This window comes from Mastomys coucha, unplaced genomic scaffold (genome assembly GCF_008632895.1).
Source record: "Mastomys coucha isolate ucsf_1 unplaced genomic scaffold, UCSF_Mcou_1 pScaffold5, whole genome shotgun sequence".
NCBI lineage: Eukaryota > Metazoa > Chordata > Mammalia > Rodentia > Muridae > Mastomys > Mastomys coucha.
The window spans coordinates 2,624,930-2,647,702 of record NW_022196911.1 but is presented as its reverse complement, the minus strand read 5'-3'; the positions used below and the strand labels follow the sequence as shown (position 1 = coordinate 2,647,702).

Sequence of the window (22,773 nt, the reverse complement as noted above, 5' to 3'; positions counted from 1 at the left end):
CAACCAACCAGACCTCCCCAGAGCTCCTAGGGACTAAGCCACCAACCAAGGAGTACTCATGGAAGGACCCTTAGTCCCAGCCCCATATGTAGCAGAGGACAGCCTTGTCTAGTATCAATGGGAAGAGAGGCTTTTGGTCCTGTGAAGGCTCGATTTCCCATTGTAGGGGAATGCCAGGACAGTGAGGTGGGGAGTGGATGGGCAGGTGGGTAAGCACCCTCATAGAAGCAGGGGAAGGGGGGATGGAATAAGGGGGTTCTGGAGGGGAAACCAAGAAAAGGGATAACATTTGAAATGTAAATACATAAAATATCCAAAAAAAAAAATGGCAGCATATGGGTACTCTATGGTCAGTATTGATTGTCAATTTGACAACTCTGCAATTACCTAGGAGACAAGTCATTTGGCATACCTATGAGAGATTATTTCTTTTTTTCATTCATTTATTTATTTATTCATTCATTCACTCACTCACTTTATGTCCCAGTCACAGCCGCTACCTCATCCTCTCCTCCTAGTCCCACTCAATTTCTTCCTCCCATTATCCAACCCTTGGGTACTACTTCACCCTAGGACATCAAGCTACAATAGGACTGAATGTATCCTTCTCCCACTGATACCCAACTAGGCAGTTGACCTATTGAAAAGGGATTCAGTGAAAGGCAACAGAGTCAGAGACAGCCCATACTTCAATTGTTAGGGGTCCCACATGAAGACCAAGCTGTACATGTGCTACAAATGTGAAGGGGACCTAGATCCAGCTTCTGCATGCTCTTTGGTCAATGATTCAGCCCCCATGGACCAAGGAAATGTGACTCTGTAGGTCTTCTTGCATGTCCTTGACCTCTCCAGCTCTCTCAATCCTATCCCCCACTCTTCCACATGGCTCCCCCACCCAAAATTTGTCCTGCCTACAAGATGCACAGGGATAAAGAGGAAGCAGTGATTGAGGGAACAGCCGACCTATGATTGGCCCAATTTGAGACCCATCCTATGGGAGAGAGCTAATCCCTGATACCATTCATGACACTCTGCTCTGCTTGCAGACAGGAGCCTAGCATAACTGTCTCCTGAGAGGCTTCATCCAGCAGCTCATGGAAGCAGATGCAGAGACCCACAGCCAAACATCAGAGAGATTATCTTGATTAAAGTAATTGAACTTGGAAGGCATATGATAAAGAAAGGAGCTTTGTTCTAGACAGGGGTTCTAGGCTGCATAGAAAGGGAGACGCAGCTTGAGCAGACATTCACAGTTCACATCTCTGCTTCCTGACTGTGGATGCTGTGTGACCCATTGCCTCAGGCTCCTGCAGCACGACTTCCCTTCCCTCCCTTAAGTCACTTTTGTCTGAAGACTTTGTCACAGCAATGAGAAAGCTAACTAATATAGATGTTATCTGCCCATAAATTTGTAAGGCACAAATAAAAATATTTTTCTAGCAGCTGGAGCCATGGCTCAGCCGTTAGGAACACCTGCTGCTCTTTCAGAAGACTTGGGTCCTACATGACAGCTTACCAGCATCTGTAACTCCAGTTCTGGGGAATCTGATGACTTTTTCCAACTCTGAAGGCACCAGGAACATAGACATATGCAAAGGCAAAACACACACTTGAAGTCATAACTTAAAAATTATCTTAAAAATAACTTTCTATCTTCAAGTTTCTCTGTGTAGATTTTTTATTGTTATTTTCTTATACTCAAATTATAAAAATTAGATGTTATTATGCATAGCAACATAAGAATTCATGATTGCCCTTTAAACATAGGCACTATGATTCTAAAAATATGATATGTAGATCACCAGGTGATTAACCTATAATTTATGTGCCTAATAATTAAACTCTGTACTCAGAGTAGAGACATGTAGGTGATCTGTTTTTAATATAGAAGTAATATAAAACTCACTGAAAGAATTTTGGTTTTTATAAATTACTTTCCATTAAAGTATACATTCACTTGGCATTTAATAATGTGCTCATTTGTCTGAGCATAGAGAATAAAATGGATAGCAAAGAGCATGACTAAATTACCTGTGCTAGTCCAATGGCCTCACAGCATTGGTTTCTCATTTTGTGACAATGTTCCATTAAAACTTCTATAAATAAGGCCCAATGGCTATGTTCCTGGTTTTAAAGTCAGAGCCATTAAGGCTGAGAAGAGCCAGCTAATCACTGGGGGTTTCCCCTTATCTGTTTCCAGCATCCACACCCACACTCTCAGAAGCACAGACAAAGGGGCTGCTGGGAACCTGAGGAGATCCTTATCAGGGATGGGAGGCAGAAACAGCTGCCCGATTTCCAGCTTTAAACAGATAAGAATCCTGCAAAATGTAGACACAGAGTCTGCTTTTCCATGCATTCCTCCCAAACAGGTTTGTGTAGTGATGAGCTGGGTCACAAGACGACAATTCTCTAACAGTCCTAACTTCGCAAATCAGGGAGCAAGGTTTCTTGTTTTTCTGTTTTTGTTTTTTGGTTTGTTTTTTGCTTTTTTCGTTTTTTTTTTTTTTTTTTTTGGTTTTTTGAGACAGGGTTTCTCTGTATAGGCCTGGCTGTCCTGGAACTCACTCTGTAGACCAGGCTGGCCTCGAACTCAGAAATCCGCCTGCCTCTGCCTCCCAAGTGCTGGGATTAAAGGCGTGTGCCACCACCGCCTGGCCTTTTTTTGGGGGGGGGGGCTCTTGTTAAGAGAACAATGAAAAACATGGATATTCCTTGCTAAGTTAAAAATATAGTGTAGGGACACGGAAGAATACCCTTCAGTATTTTACAAGAATGAATATCAACATTTACTTCCACTTTTATAGAATAGAAATTGACAGAACTTCACCCAAAAGACAGAACTTAGGCAGAAATAACTGACCAAACACTCTGGCCTAAACTACTCATAATGTATCTTGAAAGTGTTGTAAATATCAGGACGTCATGACAGCATGTGTACTCTTATTCAAGCAACAGCAAAACTAGTAAATCCAGAAAACAAAAGTCACACTCAGAGTGGCCTCTGCCATTGACTCCTGTAAGACAGATGAGTCCCATGTAATTGTAAAGGACTTAACCTACAAAGTGGGATGAATGAACACACACTTGCCTTTTCATGATGCTTCCAGAATATATGCCATTATATATAGAGAGATGGATGGCAGCTAAAGGACCCCCTTGACTCATGGAGAAGGTTGCATCACTCAGGGAGACCCATCTGTAACTTTTTTTGTTTTAGAAATAAAATTGATCTATAGTTCAAGCCTGGGAAACAAAGTCAGGCAGTATACACCCGAGTCCTTCATTATGTTCTTGCCTCTTAGTTTCATTTCAGTGACCCAAGGAGTTCTGCTCTTAGCTAAGTGTGAGGGTTCCAAAGGAAGCTGAGATCGTACAGGCTTACTCATAAATACACGCCAAAAGTCTATTGGAAAATGGTGTGACAGAGACACAGCCCACTGTGGAATACCTGAGCTGAGTTCTGTCAGAGATCACAGAACAGAATGCCATAGTACACTGTCTAAATTTCTTATTTGAAAGAACGATCAAATCAAAACTCAAAACTCAAAGGTTCGAAGCATCCGCTGGACACACAGTCTGACATCTTGTCTTGGTAAATTACATGGATGCTGCTAACAGGACTATATTCATGTGACTATATTCATGGGACTGGGTTGCTTTAGAGAAGGTACAGCAATGACTACAGAGAGCCCATCTTGTGACATGTATAGTAATGACTATATATCTTTCACTATCTCGTACTTCATGCTATGCTTCAAATATATCGCCAGAATTAACACTGAAAGATTGATTTTCATCTCTCCTGCAGAAGAACAGCAAATAATCCCTGTTGTACTATAGAAATAAAAACTTGGAGGATACTTCACACATGAACAGGAAACCTGAAATTCTTACCAGGAACCTATTCCTTACTAGACTCACAGAGAATACCTTCAGTTTATCTGTGTGATCTGCCTCCACACACAGAGATTAATCATAGCTCCAAGTTTCAAAAGCCTTAATTTACCAGCTGTCTATGATAACATTTTCCAGGCTCTTACACCTCTCCTCAGCATAAAAGCTTCCCAAATGCCACACAGTTAAACTACAGCTGGCAGCTTTGCGTTCAATAGGTTCCAGTCAGGATCCTAAACTGGCCTTAGTTCAGCCAGGCATTGGTGTAATTTATGCTAAGCAGTCCTTATGAGATGTTGGATAAACTATGTGGCGTAATCACCCATCCCAAGTTATAACTATATAAAACCCATCAATCAGGTGTTTACCTCGCAGATTGGAAGCATTTGCAGGGCTCCATAGTGAAGATTCATCTTTCCTCTTACATGGTGCCTCAGCTTCAACTAAGGTAACTTGGCCTTTGTGTATGCTCTGCCCCTAGAACTCTGGCTTCTCCATAGCACGACGTTTTGAAGTTACTGAATGTCTCATGGGGATGCCTCCAGCTCTAAGCAAGAAAAGCCCTCCTTTCTAAGGTTTCAGAATTGGCTGTCTATCCCTTCTGCCATACTTCAGTGGTCAATCACATTAATCAACCAGTCCAGAGTCAAGTGGAAAGTAATCCCAATACTTGCCTAATGAAGAATATGCAGCCATATCCAGCCATGACAGTTGACGGACCACAACTGTGTTTATATTATATGTACCTAGATCTCTCTGAGAATCTCTTCAGAGAGTTTAATTTCAAAACCAGATCAGAAGCTGTGGGGAAAGCTAGACTTTCCTCGGCAGGCATCCTTGTAGTTTGGAGAGAGGGCTCTTGGCGTGTCCTAAAATTATCTCAGAGACTCAACTACTAGATTATCAAGTGACCCGATTATCAAGTGTAACCAAGTAGAAATAATTTGATCTACCTTGGAAGACAGGTGTGTTAGCAAGCTTTGTAACGAAGTGGTAGAGGTATACGTTGAAAGCTTAGACAAGTTCTGAGTACGTTGGAGGATGAGAAGCCTCATGTGGTCAAGATTCCTCTGCGCATGCTTGTGATTCCTCTGCGCATGCTTGTCAGTCCTCCGAAGACACTTGGGCCTCACTCAGAATTATTCCTGAGAGACCCCCAAGAAATAACCTCTTGGCTCATTAACCACATCCTGGTACTAGGAATAGAACAGACACCTTCCCCCCCGCCCCTGCTGACTTGTTTACATAGAATAGTCCTGAGGGAAAGCAGAAATCGGAACTCCTCCTACTGGGAGGAACTTGAAGTGCCTATTCATTCCTGGATGTCTCCAGTAAATATTTCTGTTAAGCTGCATAAGGTTGCTGAGTACAGACAGGTGGAGTATGTCTATCATGGGCCACTGTCCCTGGTCCTTCCTAGTACACCAGGTCCAAGTGAAAATAATAATTCGGCAATGTAGTTAGGAAGGGTAATCAAAGCTGCAAACTTCTTACCAGTGTCATGCCAGTCACCTGTAAGAAAGGTATTGTGTAAAGGCAAAAGAAGCACTTAATTAGCAGATGAGTCACAAATGATTATTTTTCAAATATGACTTTATGAGTTGTTGTACGGATGAGAGCTATAATGACCCATATTTTTTTTTCATTGTACCACAGTGAATGTGTTACATGTAACACTAACACATTGAGGTTCTGTGACTCTACCTGGAACATCAATGACAGGAAAATAAATCAGAGATGGTTGTTGACAAGGGAAAATGGTGTAGTACCATTAACCCTGTGCACCAATTCACTCAATATGAATCCCAGCCTCACACCCCCATCTTGAGTTCAACCTCCCAAAGCATATTAACTGAAGGAAATTAGAATTTCCTATGACTCCAACCCATGAAAGCACTACCATCTTATATAAAAACCAGTTTATATTCATGGTGCGCCAGTGGTGGTGCATGCCTTTAATCCCAGCACTTGGGAGGCAGAGGCAAGCGGATTTCTGAGTTCGAGGCTAGCCTGGTCTACAGAGTGAGTTCCAGGACAGCCAGGGCTATACATAGAAACCCTGTCTCAAAAAACCAAAAAAAAAAAAAAAAAAAAAAAAAAAAAAGAAAGAAAGAAAGAACCAACGAGAAATATAGTTTAACATTTTTAATCTGGTGAAAATTTTACTTCAATAAATTTCAAAAGTGTTCATCTTGTAAAAACCAATTTGTCATCATAATTGATTCAAAACTTTTGGCCAGAAGAGAATGGAACATACCTTCCTTCACCTGATGACAGAATTTAATAGTCACCGAAGCAAAAATAATCACATTACACATTGAAATACAGGTGTATCCCTTCACTCTTGATAATGTAATAAAACAAGAAAAGAATGTGATATGGTAGAAATATAAAATAAAACAGAAAATCTGTCATTATTGTCAAGTGATACTGTTAACCTGACCAAAAATTGGTCATTGAATGGTGACTAAAATCTCTTCCAAACCAGATAAGGTTGCAGGAAGCACGTGTGGTCAGGAGAGAGAGGCCAGGTCTGGAATCCTTCTTGGTAGACACAGAAAGTAAAAATTATTAAACTCTGTTATTCTACAGAGAAAACCATCATGCCTTGCCAGTCCCAAAATAACTCAACAAATCTCATTTTTATCGTGTTCCTCATCTAACAAAGGGAACAGAGAAATGCTGTATAACACCTTAGGAAATTATTACACAAAAATTCTGAATAAAACCTTAATGACATTAAGACAAACAATGAGAATTCATGAGAAAAATAAGTTCATGGATCAGATGAAAACTGCAAAGCAATACTTAAGTATTAGAGATTAATTTTAGTTTCCATTAAAAAGGACTGAAAAAGAAATGAAAACATTCCAAACAAATCAATGGAGATTTGTTTAAAAAAAAATAGCAAAATGTAGAAAACAATATTTCATTTTTAAAAGGGTAAATTAGAAAAGTAAAAAATCCAGGAGAGACTGTAAAAGTCACAGGAAGGAAACTGGAATAGGAAAGAAGAAAATCGACAGGAGGAACATGAAGGAAAAGTAGGAATTGAGAATTCTCTGTGGCAGGTAGAATAATGACTTCCACAGATGTCTCCAACCTAATCCCTAAGACATATGAAAATGTGGCTTTGCACAGGGACTTTTCAGATGTGAATTCTTGAGGGGTGCTCCATGAGGGTGCAATAGACGCAAAGGTCAAAGTTGCTAAGCAAAGTCATGAGCCATGGAATTGAATCAGTCTCAAGATGCTGGAGGCAGGCCCAGCTGAAGGTAGTAGGCCAATAGAGGCCTCTATCATATCCTAGCCGTTTCCCATATTCCTGTCCCCCTACTTCCTCCTTGCCTGGAAGGAAAGAACAATTTTTGTACATTGCTTTCACCACAGTATTCTGTTCAAGCACATTGGGCAAGAGGACCACAGGGTAAACCATCTGAAACCATGATGCAAAACCAATACTTTTTTTAAGTTGTTTATAAGAAAGATGGCTCAGTGGCTAAGAGCACTGACTGCTCTTCCAGAGGACCCATTTGCTCACAGCCATCTGTAATTCCAGTCCCAGGGGATCCAATGCCTTCTTCTGGCCTCTGCATATATACAGTACACAGACAAATGCACACATATGCACATTTACATATACACCTATTTTTAATGGAAAACCTACCCTAAAAGTTGTCGAAGTCTTTCATCACTATAATAAAACTCAAGTCATATACATTAGACACAAAATAGTAAACTGTTTTAAAAGATTTTAATGGGAGGAAAATATGAGGCAAAAATGCTACATTCAACCTGCAAGGAGCCCCCTAAGGGCCAGTATATTGATATAGAAAGGTAATGCCTAATTTTTCAATGGAGACATCAGAATTTTGAAAATGCCAAGATCATGTCATTTCTGCCAATGAAAGGAAAGCAGGAACAGAGAGAACCAGAGTGATAGAAAGGCCATGTGGACTGTACTTGACAGATCTGGAGGGACAGAGCTTCCCAAGGCTATTGGAACCCAGGTGATTCCATCAAGAGCCCCAGGTGCTGAATATAGGGCTGCAGGTGTTAGTGCTTGGCCTGTAGTGTTTTTGGTTTTGATCCAATCTTTCCTTGATACACACACACACACACACACACACACACACACACAAACACACGCGCGCGCGTGCGCGTGTGTGTGCGTGCGTGCGTGCGTGCATGTGTGTGCCTGTGTGTATCTCCATATATATATTTAGACTTGGGGCAGTTAGGAAGGACTGTAGTCCCTTTAGGAAGTAGGACTTGGGGCAGTTGGGAAGGACTGTAGGCCCTTTAGAAGGAGGGACCTGGGGCAGTTGGGAAGGACTGTGGCCCTTTAGGAGGTGGGACTTGGCAGGAGTTTGTACGTCCTTGGAGACAGGATCATTTTCCTTCACTCCTGGTGCCTCCTTTCTTGCCTCTCTGCCAAGGTGTGAGGACCACTAAGGATGTAGCTGTTCTGCCTCTGTGCCTTCCCACCATGATAAACTATATCCTGTGAGACGTGGGTCGAAATAAATTTCTCTCCCTATAAGATAAGTAACTGACACAATGTACAAATCATATCCTTACATCTTCCTAAATATACTTATTGACTGTAGTGCTGGGTAGAGAGTGAGTCTTCAAATTTTTCTGTTTAAAATTATGTCACCTGAAAACAAAAACATTTTTTACATTCATCCCAATCATTATGTCTGTTATTTTTTCACCTCTTAATACAAGTAGAGATTTTAATGTAGAATAGCCTGGTTGGTAAAAGGGACTTCCCTTACCTCATTCCCTATCTTAGGAAGAAAATATTTATTATTTCCCAATTAAATATATGTTGTAAGTTTTTAAGAGTGTCTTTTTTTAGTTAAATTTACTTATTCACTTCACATCCCAATATCAGGCCCCCCTCTTCTCCTCTTCATGCAGATCCTCTCCCCATTCCTTCATCCCTTCTCCTTTGAATCTAGGTATCAATCGCTCCCACCTTCCCACCCCATCCCACTCCCTACCCTCTCAGGCACATCTATCTAGTCACTGCAAAGCTAGGCAGGCACATCCTTTCCCCACTAAGGCCAGACAAGGTAGCCCAGTTAGGGCAACAGGATTCACAGGCAGGCAAAAGATCCAGGGACAGCCCCCACTCCTGGTGTTGCAGGACCTGCATGAAGACCAAACTGCTCCTCTGCTGTGTAAGTCCAGGGGACCTAGGTCCAGCCATGTATGCTCTTTGGTAGTTCAGTCTCTGGGAGCCCTCAGAAGTCCAGGTTAGTTGACTCTGTTGGTATTCCCGTGGAGTCCCTGGCCATAAGAGAGTATCTTTACAAGCTGATGGTGATCTTAATACTTTCTTCTTAGAGTCTTTACAGTGATAAATTTTTGTTGAATCCATTTCCTAATCCTATTCTAGACCAGTAATGAGGATGCATGAGAATCTGCTTCCCAATGCTCACCATGTATCCTGGGACAAACTTGTTCTGATGAAGCATACCTTCAGAGTGTTTATTGACTGGTTAAATTTCTTCCTTTCCAAGGATTTTTTTGTCTGAACTTAAATTAGCAGTATTAACCCCTCCTTTCTTTTTTTTTTTTTTTAAATAACACCTTTCAGGACCTATAAATAATGTCATTGAAACTTTGAAAAATGAGCTAACAAGTTTGGAATTAGGTCTTTTCTTAAATGTTTGTAAATTCTGATATTTATGTTTCTTTTTTAATGAAAGATTTGACAGAATGTTAACAGGATAAAATGAGTTTTAAATGAGGTTTTGTGTTGATGGGTTTTTGTACTATTTTGTGTCTCCTACACTTTTCTCTGAACTTTATTAGTCCTTCCCTTTTCTTTTTAAATTTGGTGTATTTTATTCTTTCTGGCTTTTTCTTTAAATAGATCAGCTTACTTCCCTGACTTCGGTATTATTTTTATTTTATACCTGGTCCTTCAAGCTAGGGGTTCTTCTGCATCAGAACTACTGAGTTTACAGAGGAAAGTGAAGAAGCTGGCAAAGTAGAAAGAACGCTTACAGCTGAGAATGCTCCCAAAAGAGCCTGGAGCCTGGGGTACAGGGGGCAGACGTGAAAAGCACAGCTGGCGTGACTAGAGTCAGACACGTTCATGGAAACATCACAATATCTGGAAAATGTCACAAGAAAAAACATGTAGCAGTGAACTTAGAGAGTCAGACACAAGTCACTCAACATAAAACTAGAGGAAATAAAAGCCACCCAATAGAAAATTTAAGAATTCTGGTTTTGTTTCACATTCATAAAATTAGATTCCTGGTACAGTTTGAACAGAAGGGGGAAGAATTTTTTTTTTAATGAATAGTATCAAAAGTCACACTGTGGTGTGTTTGTTTTGGTAAACTGCAATCCAGAGATCTAACATGTTTAACAAAATTCAATAACATAAATCCAAAGAAACATCTACATGACCACATGGTGATTCACCGGATATGAGCAAAACCCAAAGAGAATATAAGAAAGCAGCGAGGGAAACAAGGAAAATTTAACCCCACTTCATTCAAATAATAATAAAGAAAACATCACCCTTGACTTCCCAGCTTGAACTAAGTATGTTGTGAGACAAGAATACACTGTTAGGAGTGGAATTTTTTTTTTTTAAGTCAAATTGTTTGTTTCAGGAAGTATCTGAAAAATATGAAGATGAGATGAGACACCTTCACACACATAGAAACTGGTAAGAGTCATGGTTAGAATGCTCCACTGTAAGAAATAGGTCTCACTTTTAAGTTCCAGTGTTTTCTTCCATTTCTCAGAATGAAAAAAAAAATGGTATTGAAAGATTGAATGTCTGGAACAGTAGTAAATATGCCAATGAATAGGAACGCCAATGTCTTTTATTTTTCTGACTTATTTAAAGGACATCTGGCTATTTCAATCTAAGAGAAAAGTCTGAATCATGAGGTTTATGACACATTTGATAAAAATAGCTGAAAGTGGGGTGTAGGCCAAAAGAAATCTATGCCAACCTTCTTCAAGTATAGATGAGGTCATAGATAAGATTCATTTGTGATAAGCTGAAATCAATTAAGACTATGCACTACCATTCCTTGGAAATGCTCTGGGGAAAATTAAGATATGTATAAACTAAAAACCAATGGGGAAAAAAAACAGAGTATAGAAGGCTAAATATCTGCCAGTATTTTAAAAATGCAACAAAAATAGCAAAAATTATTAGAGTCAGAATTCGTTTTCTAAACTCAAGGTCTGAAAGGGTGAAGCTGTGAGCTTTCTGGTATTCTAACATGTCTCTGATTCCATGGGTACTACTCAGATGTTACAATCTAGAATCCTTCCCCCCCACTCATGGGTAAGCCAGTCACCACCCCAATCTATGTGGTGGAAGATAGGCTCTAAGAGGAGCCTTTAGGTTTTGAAAGCTTTGTCCTCGTGGATGATGGATGCTGCTGTGAAGGGGGCTCTTGGGAGAGGAACCACTGCTTGTCTACGATGTAAACACATAACATTCCCTGTCTTCTGCCACATTAAAAACATTAAAAGAATCCCAAATGCAGAGCTGTGGTAGCTGCAATTTAATCTCAGCACTTGGGAGGCAGAAGCAGGCAGATTTCTGTGAGTGAGAAAGCAGCCTGGTCTACAGAGTGAGCTCCAGGTATTGCGGTGCTTGTGTTCAAGCATTACTTACCTGGAAGCCTAACCCCTTGTTAGCATATCACAGCTCACTGAACCAAACCTCATTGTATAGCCATAGATTATCTCCCATCCTCATGGTTTGTATATGCTTGGCCCAGGGAGTTCTATTAGAAGTTCTAGCCCTGTTGGAGTAGGTGTGTCACTGTAGGTGTGGGCTTTAAGACCCTCATCCTAGTTGCCTAGAAGCCAGTCTTCCACTAGCAGCCTTCAGATGAAGATGTAGAACTCTCAGCTCATTCTGCACCATGCCTGCCTAGATGCTGCCAAGCTCCTGCCTTGATGATACTAGACTGAACCTCTGAACCTGTAAGCCAGCCTCAATTAAATGTTATGCTTTTATTAAGAGTTGCCTTGGTCATGGTGTCTCTTCACAGCAGTAAACCCCAACTAAAACAGAACCGGACTCTAGTACTAAGGACTGGGTTATCGCTGTGATAGGCCTGACCATGTTTTTGTTTGGAAGAATGTGGATTTGGGGACTTTGGATTTGGAAAGCCATGGAGTGTTTTAAGTGGGGCTTAATGAGCTATCCTAGTAGAAATGTGGAAGATTTTGTTGCTGTGCGTGATTTGAACTGTGCAGACCTGGCCCAAGAGGTTTTAGTGGAGAAGAACTTCAGTGTGTGGCCTAGAGACTGTTTTTGTAATATTTTGCTGAAGAATAAGTTTGCTTTTTGCCCTTGTCTGAAGAGTCTGCCTGAGGCTAAAGTGAAGAGACTCAGATTAACTGCATTGACAAAGGAGGTCTCAGAAAGGCCCATCATAGACTTTGTTCTTCAGTTAAGTCTCATGAAGAGCATTTTGAATAAGCATAGCAAGCTTAGAAAGAAAAATATAAAATATATGGTTTGAGTATTAAAGGGGCACCAGGAAATGAAATGGAGCTGAATCCCACATTCAAGGATATTAAATTGAATTAAGGGAGTGGTGACCTTGGGGTAAAATCTCACCTAGCTGAATTTAGGTCCAGGCATGGTTCTACACACCTTTAATCCTAAGAGACAAAGCCAAGCAGATCTCTGAGTTCAAATTCAATCTACAGAGCAAGTTCCAGGATAGCCAAGCTTTGGCAGTGAGGGAGTTGGAAAACAGAAAGCTGGTAATAGAATAAGGCATGGGAGGTGAGGGGGTAAGAGGTAGTTCCACCTCCAGCAAGCAGCAGAACATGGCAGTTTTGGCCATGTGGCTCTGGCTTTAGAGTCCAGACTAGAAGGGACTACTAAGACAATTGATGCTGGTTAGCTGGAGCTAAGACATTAGCAGTAATTAAGAAGAGACCAGTATCACTGAGGTGAAATCTGGGAAGTGTTTTCTGAGAGCATTAAAGAAGCTGGGTTCCAGAGATAGCCAAGGTTGTACCTTGTGCTGCAGCTGGACGTGGTAATGTGTAAGAGTCACCCAGGTAGTGTTGGTTGTGAAAACTTGAAGGGGTCATGAAGAGCAGCTGAGGATCAGCACTGTAAGAGGCCATGGAAGGCCATTGGTGAAGGTACAGCCCCAGTCACAGTTGAGGATCCAGGACTGAAGGGATCATGCAAAGGAGCTGAGTCTTGGCACCATGAAGATAACCTATGAGAGGCTATAGTGAAGCCTAGTTGCAGTGGAAGACCTCAGTGTATTGGAGATGCCAGTACTATGGGATGATCACCAAGAATAGCAATGGTAGTAGAATCTATCAACCTGAACTTAGAGTGCTACAGAGGCAGAGCTGGAGAAGAAACTCCAGCCCTTTGGAGGAGCCTAGAAGATCATGTGTGGATCCCAGACACTGAAACAAGAAGCTGTAACATTGAAGCTGCCTTGGAGACTCCAAGATATTCGAGTTACCAGAGCTGTGGGCTATCTTCTGAGGAAAGCTACTAACAGGGAGTGGAACCAGCCCAGGAGAAAGGAGTTGGTTGTAGTCAACAAAGATGAAAAAGGATTTGGAGATCTGAAGATTGCTTTGACATCAGACACGGAGAGGCAGGGTTTGGAGTTTGCCCAGCTGGTTTCCTGTCTTGCTTCGGGGATTACAGTTAAGTGATTGGATGAATCTCAGAAGAGACTTTGAACTTTGGACTTTTATTTAACATTGTTGAGACTGCTATAGACTATGGGGAATTTGGAAGTTAGACTAAATGTTCATTCAATGGAATACTAAGTACTATGAAGAGAGTAGACAGAAAAGAGCAGAGTGGCTTCCTATAACTCTTTATCCTTTATAACATCTAGACTGACAGTATGATGAGTGTATGGACAGCGTACATTATATGTCTAGCATGGGACTTATCTAAATGTGAGCCAATTTGCTGGAGTCCCAACTAGAGTGACAGCCTACTCAGCAAGGAGATCCCAGTTCTAAGAGTTGATGGGGGAGAGCCCCAGTGGCAGGGACTGTTGCAAGAGAAGCTTCCAGAAGTTCTGTGACAGAAGCAGGTTCTCAAGTATCAGGGACCTATAGGATAAGAGACCACTCCCTGCCATCTGAACACCCCATGATTATTCATGGTTCACCAGTACCTGCTCCTCAGCTACACTCATGCAAATGCCAGCCTCGGTGTCTGTCTCTAAGCACAAACAGTCAGAGAAGAGCTGTGGCCAAGACCAGTTTCATAGGGATGCGTGTCCTTTTCTCTACATCTCTCCTGCCTGCTTACCTTTAACCCAGTAGGAGCTGAATCACAGCCAGGAGAGGAGGGGGCAGGGAATGACAGATCTGTGTCCAGTCTTTACTCCAAGTTCCTTGAGCCAGAAGCTTGCCCTGCAATTAGGAAGAATAAATGTTTCAAAAAAATGATAAATTAGAATTATAAACTACACTAGCATTTAATAACAGAAAGGGACATGATAATTTTTGGAATATTCCAACATTATCAAGGAAAGAGGGGGGGATGGTGGCTTGACACAGGATGTTTTAGAACTGTAATTGGAAAAGAAAAAAATGGAGACAATTTAGATTCATCAAATAGTACATTCTTATTTGCGTGACATATATGGTCATATGATCCTATCTAAGCATGGAAGGGGATGCTCATGTTCAAAGACCACAGAAAACACAGCTCTCCATATCAAATGCTTTGCTCTTCTACAACATGAAAAATTCCTTTTAAAGTGTTGTCAGTTTGTTTAAACTTTACAGAAAGATAATAAAGTGAGACCTTTTCACAGGGTTGATTCGAGGAGCAAGACAAATAACAAACACAGAAGCCATCCTGTCTGATCTGTGAACTTTAATGACTCGGGCTCCTGAAGCTCAAAGGAAGATGCTGGGGAGATGGCTGGATCAATAAAGTGATTGCAGAGAGAGAGAGAGAGAGAGAGAGAGAGAGAGAGAGAGAGAGAGAGAGAGAACCTGAATTTGATTCCCAGCACTCACACAAAAGCTGAGTGTAAGATACATAAAAAGCTGTAGTGGGAGATAGATAAATCCCAGGGACTTGTCAGCCAGCTAGTCTAGCCTACCCAGTGAGCTACAGAGCTCCATGCCAGTGAAAGACATCCTGTCTCAAAAAACAAACAAACAAAACAAAAAACAAACAAAAAACAGTAACAATTAAAATAAAAAAACCCGAACAGACAGAAAAGGTAGACAGCTCCTGAGGAATGGCACCTGAGGTTGTTTTCTGTCCTCCACACACATGCCCATATATGTCTACTCTTCACACATTCACAAATGGACGCACTCTTATGCACATACACACACACACACATACACACACACATACACACACTGTCAAGAGAAAAGAGTATTGCTGATGGGGGTTAGGGACCAACTTCCACTCCAACCTCAGGCTGTAACACACTACAACCTTCATATCACTGTAAATAATGTTTGCTTTCTAAGAGTTTCATAGACATTAGTTGCATTGAGCACAGTTCACTAAGGATGTGAACTGTAATCACTCTAGAAGATTATCTAGGACCCTTATCTTTAGTCCTGAACAGGTAAATGACCTGGACCATTCAGCAAAAGTTAATAGTGCATCAATGCAGATAGGAATGACTGGGACCTCAAATGAGTGAATTTAGCTGCTCAGTATTAACCAGGTGGTGACAATCATAAAGCTTGAGGGGATGGTGGCAGAGGGTGATACAGAAGATTTGGACCAGTATGGCAAGATATCATCATCATGGAAGTTCCACCATGGGCAACAGATAGAACTTTTGATGGGCTGGCAACGTCTGTTTCAACAGATTTATCAACACATAACACAGACAGCAGTAGACAGGTAGAGTTGGCATCAAAGACTATGCAACAAGATGGTAGGTACATGCAAATGGCACAAACCAGGACTCATTGCATTGAAGGACTTTGGGGATAGGATGGCATTCCTGCCCTGAACTATACAAGCAGACATCCAGAAGCACAAAGCCCAAGATTTAACAGAAGGGATCTGAAACCAGGATGAAAGGCAAGCGCAGCCCAACTTGCTAGGTTGACTCAAATTAAGGCAACAAGACAGTCACAGCCCAACTCTCTAAATCCATTCGTGCTACCTACAACTCTTCAGGCTCTTTACACCAAGGGACCCGGAGGGAGTTGGTAAATGGTGTTTGTGGTAATTTATTGCCCTCAGCTATGAGATTCATCAAGCACTAGCCCAGAAAGGAAGACTCATCGTTATCAAAAGAAAGCCCCAGTCATAACACCCACTACAGTCTTCTTGGTCCCTTGAATTCTTTCATCTCACAATCTGACGGACTACCTGTAAATGCAGGCAGCATCTGACTCACACTGATTTTATTTTGCCACAGCACATACGCAATACCTACTTTACCTGGCTTCAAGATTATTTTCCTATGATTTTTCATTCCCCACAATGCTATGCAGATCCTGCCTAAGAGCGCTCAAATGAGTGGGAGAGAGAATGAATGAGTGGATGAAACTTGAATAGGCAATCACTCCATATCCGGTAAATTCTACCACTATTCACACATAAAGATTTAGGCGAGACTCTGTATTTTCATATACCACTCCAACATATTTCACACTGTGAGACTAGTCCACAGGAAAATCAGGAAACCAGGAAGTCTTTAACAAGGCTTGTCTTGTAGTGACGTGAGTCTACATTCCTTGTTTGCATCTTAAGTGTATTTCAAAAACCAGTCACATGGACCCTTCTCCGTGTTGAATATCTTTAATGTGCTAATTTTCTCACACACATGCACTCAAAGACCTGCTTTACAAACTTGCTCTACCATGAACCAAAACCTAAAAAATACCAAAAACCCTGCAAGAAAATCAGAACATAGTCTTTCCCTATCTTGACTTCCTTCCGGCCCCAGAGGGAGATCTGATAAGGGAGAAGGTCGGTCCTCGTGTAGGAACTTTTACGAGTCTCCAGATAACATACCCTTCACCATTAGCTTCTGTGACTTGCTAGTCTTTCAAAAATCTGACTGTACTAATTGAAAGTTACCAAAATCTCTAAATGGCATAAACACATAGAAAAGATGCTTCATCACTGTGGGGGAGCAAAGGTCTGGCTCAAGGGACAGTGTAGTGAACCAAACAGAACCAAGTAGCACGTGAAGGAGAAGATTCTAGCAACTGAGTATGTTTCTGAAGCTACTCCAGATGTCTCTGTTGGAAACAAAAGGTCTTAGGAGCAAGGTATGCTTAGGCCACGTGGTGTTAATATGGATATCTGCAATAAGTCAACTAAAGCAAGGCTGACATGGGACAACCAGGGAGTTGTAAAGTCGGCACAAAATGGCTGAAACTAAATATCCAAGTAACTCCAAGTAACCAGTGATTTAATCTGCTCTATAACTGTTTTTGGTGGAGTACCACTTTTAGGTGCATTCTATGGAAATCTTGGGGTCAGGGGTATTAAAACCTGAGCCCATGCCTTGGCCAGTCTAACTGTGTGTGCCATTCCGTAAGCCTTCATGGCTACCTCCATGAGACCTGCGTGCTGGTCTGATTCTTTCTGTCTCCGAATATATCTTGATCTTAGCAAATATCTATAACTGTCTTGACATCATGAGCTATGGAGAACCATCTTTCCCAGGCAGGGCAGAGGATACAGTGTACTCTACGTATCTATGTCAAGAAACAACAGACTCTGCTGAGAAGCAATTAGAATCTAAGAAAAACCATTAGTAAACACAAAAACCATTTTTCTGTATTTGTAATCTATTCAATCATTCATTTATTCATCAGTAGATATTCACCAAGTTGACGTTATGTGCCAAATCTTCTTCTGGGCCCCATAGATGAGACAGTGAAAGTAAAGCTTTGGAAGACTTCTTCCTACTATAGGATGGGAAGGTAAATACTAAACAACTTATTTCAATAGTGAAAAAGTATTCCCTTAATAAAATAAAGCAAGGCAAAGGGATCCTTCTGAATAGAAAGGAACTGCTTGCCTCATTGGGACAGTTTATAAGATGGTTGTATCAGGCCTTTAGTAGGAGCAGATGCCACCACAATGTTAAATAACCTGATATGTGAGGATTCCTAGGAAAGAAGTGCGATAGGCATCATATACTGACAGCTCTACACCGCTAGAACACTCAGCTATGGTCCATGTGAGCAAGATAACAACAAATACATCTTGAAGGATATTGAACAGAGCCTTCTAAGATAGGGGACGGATCATGGGCTGTTTTTAAATTAAAATGCAAGGAAAACTATGGGAGGATTTTAAGCAGGCATGATCTGTATGCTTCCAGAAGATCGTTAAGCTGCTATTTGGAGCGTCTGGGGGAGAAAAACAAGGAATCCAAACTGGAGGCTCTGAGTTGTCCAGGTGAGAGATGATCGTGGGTGGGATGGAGGCTACATCAGCAGAGAAGGAGCACAGTGTACCAATTGGACATATATTTTTAAGGTAGAGGAAATATGACTTGCTAATTAACTGGATGAGGATGAAAGCAAGAAGGCAAACTAAGGATGACTTCTACATTTTTTGGATTGGATAACTGGGTTGAACAGTCCAAAGAGGAACAGGTTTGGAGGGGGTGGATTTCCGCCGCTGAGCTTCTGAGACGCCTGGTAAACGAGGTAATAATAGTAGCTACCTTGTGTGTGGGGTTGTTGTGAAGAGAAAATAGGGAAACACGTGAAAAGAATTTAGGCCAGTGTCAAGCAGGAAGTAACTGCTCAATAAAAATGAACAAGGATAGCTGTTGGAATGAAGATGGCCATTCAAGAATTATTAGTGACTATAATTCTTCACTTAACCCGGGTCAGCAAAAGCTCATTAGAGATTAGGAATAAAGATGCAGATATTTGAGGGCGATAGTTGTAAATTCCAATAATATAGAACATCTGTCCTTTTCAATCCCTGTGTAACTCCTAAAGTAATTGTAGTGAGAGGTGTTGGCTTTGAAAGTGGTTAGATCAAGTGGATGAAGCCTCGTGTGTGGATATAGTGGTCTTTGTAAGTGTCACACCCGAGGCTGTCTTGTGTTCTTCCAGCATGTGAGGAGAAAGCATGTCCATACGTCAGAACTCCACCCCTCATAAAATCCAGAATCTGTCTGAATTTGACCTTAGACCTTCCACTCTCCAGTATTATGACAAGTTAGTTTCTGTTGCCTGTAAGTCACTCACTCTGTGGTATTTTGTTAGAGCAGCCATAATGGACTAAGATAAACTTTCATAATCTCCAACAACAACAAAAATGAATTACCCTTAAAATAAAGCTGCCAAGGACAACGGAGCAAAGCACTCAGGTGCCATGGCAATAGTAAATCGCTAGAAAATTTTCCAAATTTCACTCTCTGGTTCTGTATTTATTTCTCATTACAGCCCAATAGTTTGGAGACAAGCTCCAAGAAGTGCACTTTCAGGGTATTAGTATTCAAAGCAGTCGATGTAGCTGAATAAAAAAAAAAAAAAAGATCCTGAGTTACATTAATTGAAGGATGTGGGGGCCCTCTCGGGTACTCAGTGGGCTGGAATACCAACAGTATTGCATACAGGAAGACCCCTGGCAGGGGAGTGTCATAGACATCTACAAGCAATCACTTCTAATTAGCTGTAAGGGAAGAGCCTATTCATTCCTGCAGGAAAGCTCTCCTCTTCCCCACAGGAAGTGAAATCTAAAGAGAAAGATAACCGCGTTCCTTGCTCCCCCTCAGAAACACTTCAGCCCAATCACAGGAGGTACAATCTAGTGCTTGGAATGCCTTAAGCATCCTAGGCTCCTTCGCCACCAAGCTGTGCTCTGCTGCTGAGCAGAAAGATTGGCAATTCCTGTGACTGCCAAGTGGCCCCATAAGGGTGCTTTAGGCCCCGGGTTTCCAAACCAGGCTAAGAGTTCTTGACTCCTGCTCTGCCTTAGCTTTCTCTCACTGAAACCCCAGCTCCAGAGGCCCAGAGGGTACACGTACCTAAGACCAGAGAACCCCTGGAGGGATTCATGGGTCTTTCTGGTTAAGCCATCGATAAAGCAAAAAGTCTTACTTAACTTTGCATTCTTTTGAATTCCCCAGGCAAGAGGGTTGAGGCTAGCCCGAGGCTAAGAGAGCCTGAGTGCCTGAAAGACTTGCAAGTGTGGTCCCAGGGACTAGGTGAACACAACGTGGGCTCTGGGTAAAGGTGAACTGGGGGTGGGGGAGGAGGTACCTTTCCACCAAAGTGTGTCCTCTCCAAGAAACAGACCCCTGACCCCGACCCTCATCTCAGAACCTCCCCAACTGGTGTCGCCAGAGCCGCCTGGGCACAGAGACACCACCGACACCACCATGAGCTCTGTCGCCGGGCGGGCACGCCGGGAAGGGACGCGACGGTGACTCACGCAACTGAGCGCCCGCGGGAGGGGAGGACGCCTCACCTCCGGCTGCGCGGGGCGAGGGGCTGCGCCTGTCTCAGGGACGCATGCGCTGCAAGCTGCTCCGCTCCCTCCCCGCCCACCCCAGCCTCCTCCCTCTCGGCTCTATCCTGGCCTCTCTCCCTCTCTCCGTCGCCGGGTGCTGAAGTTGGGCGGATGGCAAGGATCCCGCTCCGCTAGAGGACGGAGCAGCCCAGTCTCGAGAACCCTCGGACCCGGACCCCGGAGCGCTCGCCCACATCCAAGGCCACCTGGTAAGACCCGACCTCTGAATCCCAGAGAGGATAAAAAAAATAATAATAATAACATAAAAATGTCTGCTTTGCACTGATGGGTGGGCTTGATTTTTTTCTCTCCTTTTGCTCCCCCACCCCCACCCCACGGCGAGTGGGGAGGTAGGAAAGAGTGGGCGGAGGGGGCTCCCGCTGCCTGTGCCCTGGCTGGTGAGGCAGTGGGGCGCGCGGGTCTCGGCGGGCAGCACCGCCCCGCGGCTCCGTGAAGTTGAATCCCGCGTGGTCCGCTTCAGGGCTCCGTTCACTCGCGTCCCCGGGCTCTGTGGAGGGACTGGACCGCTCTCCTGCGGGTCACGGCTTCGGGTGTCCCTGCTCCCGCGGGGAGAAATCTCAGCACCTTTGGGGACCTGGAGGAGGTGAGAGGGCGCTGCGGTGGCGGGTTGGGGGAGCGCGCAGGGGTTCGGGGTCCCCAGGCTTTTCGTAGCTGTTTGTTTGGTAGAGAATCGATGGTGAAAATAAATCGAGATAGTCTCAGCCGCGGACCACCTCGGATGGTCTCATTTCTCCCTTTATTTTTTGGTGCCTTGAGGGAAAATAAGCGATTCAGGTGCAGGTGATGGCTTTACAAATACCTTGAGCAGCTGCTGTGTGTGTGTGTGTGTGTGTGTGTGTGTGGTGTGTGCAGAGGTGACAGTCTCTTTTGTTCCTCCCCCACCACCTTTAGTCCAGAGAAAGCGAGTTCTGGTGTGCACAGCACCGGTCGGATTTTACAGCAACCGTGGGGGTGAGGACCGGGAACGCCTACCAGCCCCCAGGCGCTGCCTGGCTTGGGTGCAGCACAGACTCCCTTGCTGTGGGATCTGGCTCTCCTGATTATGGATGGATCACAGCTTCTAGCTGCCTCCTCGCTAGCCTGCCTCCTTCTCTTTTTTCTCTGGCTGCCGCAGAGGCTGGGTGCAGACACTTCCCTGTTGTTTCCTCTTCATCCTACCTCTGTGTCTTGGTGGAAAATGTCGGAGGACCTGAGGATGGCGGAAGGACAGAGCAGCGGGTGGGGACCTGCTCCTGGCCAACGGGAGGCTGCTTGCTGTGCGTCTCAGGCAGTCCTCCCTCTGCTCACTCAGAAGAGACTGAGCAAGGGGTCACCTGATCTAAAGGATGCTAGCGCAAGACCACCCTGTGACCTCTTCCTCCACTGAGAGCTGAGAATGCTCGCTCACTTGGGAGATCCTGGTCACCAGGAACCCTGCCCCTGGCTCTGAGCATAGTGTTTCCAACACTCCCCACTCCCTACAGACCCTTCAGTAAATCCATTCTTCTAAGTCTTGTGTGAAGAACTTTGCAAGCTTTTAGCTGTCTCTTTCATCTCTTGGGGGAGGAGGGTGTTACAGCTGGATTCTGTCCACCATGGGTTGGCTATCACAGATAAAGAGAAACCTTAGTTGATAAACACTTCTGAGACTGGATTCCATCTGCATTTCCGGCACTCAGGCACACTGGTTTTCAGGATGTCGAACCTTTCTGAAAACCATTTAATTGACAAAATAAGAAATAAATTTTACTCCTACAGTGAAGATGGTGTTTTCCTCATAGGTTTCTGAGCTGCTAGATGCTGTAATTTGCAGACGCAATGCTCTTAAGTTCCTTGTATGCATTTCTGAAGTCTGTCGTAGTAACAGCAGTTGTGTACGAAACATGCACTATAACACTGATAACTAATCAAAGGGTAATTCAGCTTCATCAAGACACATGACCGAGAGGTTTGACCATCTCTTAAGTTACTATTATGAAGCCATTTCTTCTGTCAGCATGAACTAAACCAGTAACTAGCCCACTTCTGACAACATAAATTTATTTACTGGTTTATAGTTTTAAGGTCTGTATTGAGGGCCCACGGATCAGGTTCGTTGATGGTTTTTGGAGCTAAGAAAGCAAGTGTTTATTATTACAGGAAAAGATTTGGTGATGACTGAACCCAGATCACCAGTAGCCATCTTAACCCCTTGAAATTGTCTCCGAAAGATAAAGAAACCCACTCGCATTAAAGACCATCAGTGTAAAGTGTTCATTTTGCCCACTTCCACTATTTTCTTGTTGTGATGTCTAACTTCTCCTTGGGCTAGTCCCTACCTTGGGGCCTGTGCTCATTTCTACAGCAAATAAATGACCTTTCCTTCTTGGTTTTGGAGGATCATCCTGTCAGGA

General features: G+C 43.0%; 1 protein-coding gene across 4 annotated transcripts in view; it reads left to right on the top strand.

Annotated features, from left to right (window-relative positions):
- Positions 1-20,391: 20,391 nt before the first annotated feature.
- Positions 20,392-22,773, top strand: part of Rgs17 (regulator of G protein signaling 17) — a 94,301-nt gene continuing 91,919 nt past the window's right edge. Inside the window, exon 1 of one of the 4 annotated variants that reach the window (XM_031351990.1) lies at positions 20,392-20,589. The gene's annotated coding sequence lies outside the window, so the exon portion shown is untranslated. Of the gene's footprint in view, positions 20,590-20,745; positions 20,985-22,773 lie in introns of those variants that run through there. The other 3 variants (XM_031351992.1, XM_031351993.1, XM_031351991.1) reach the window with 3 other exon arrangements.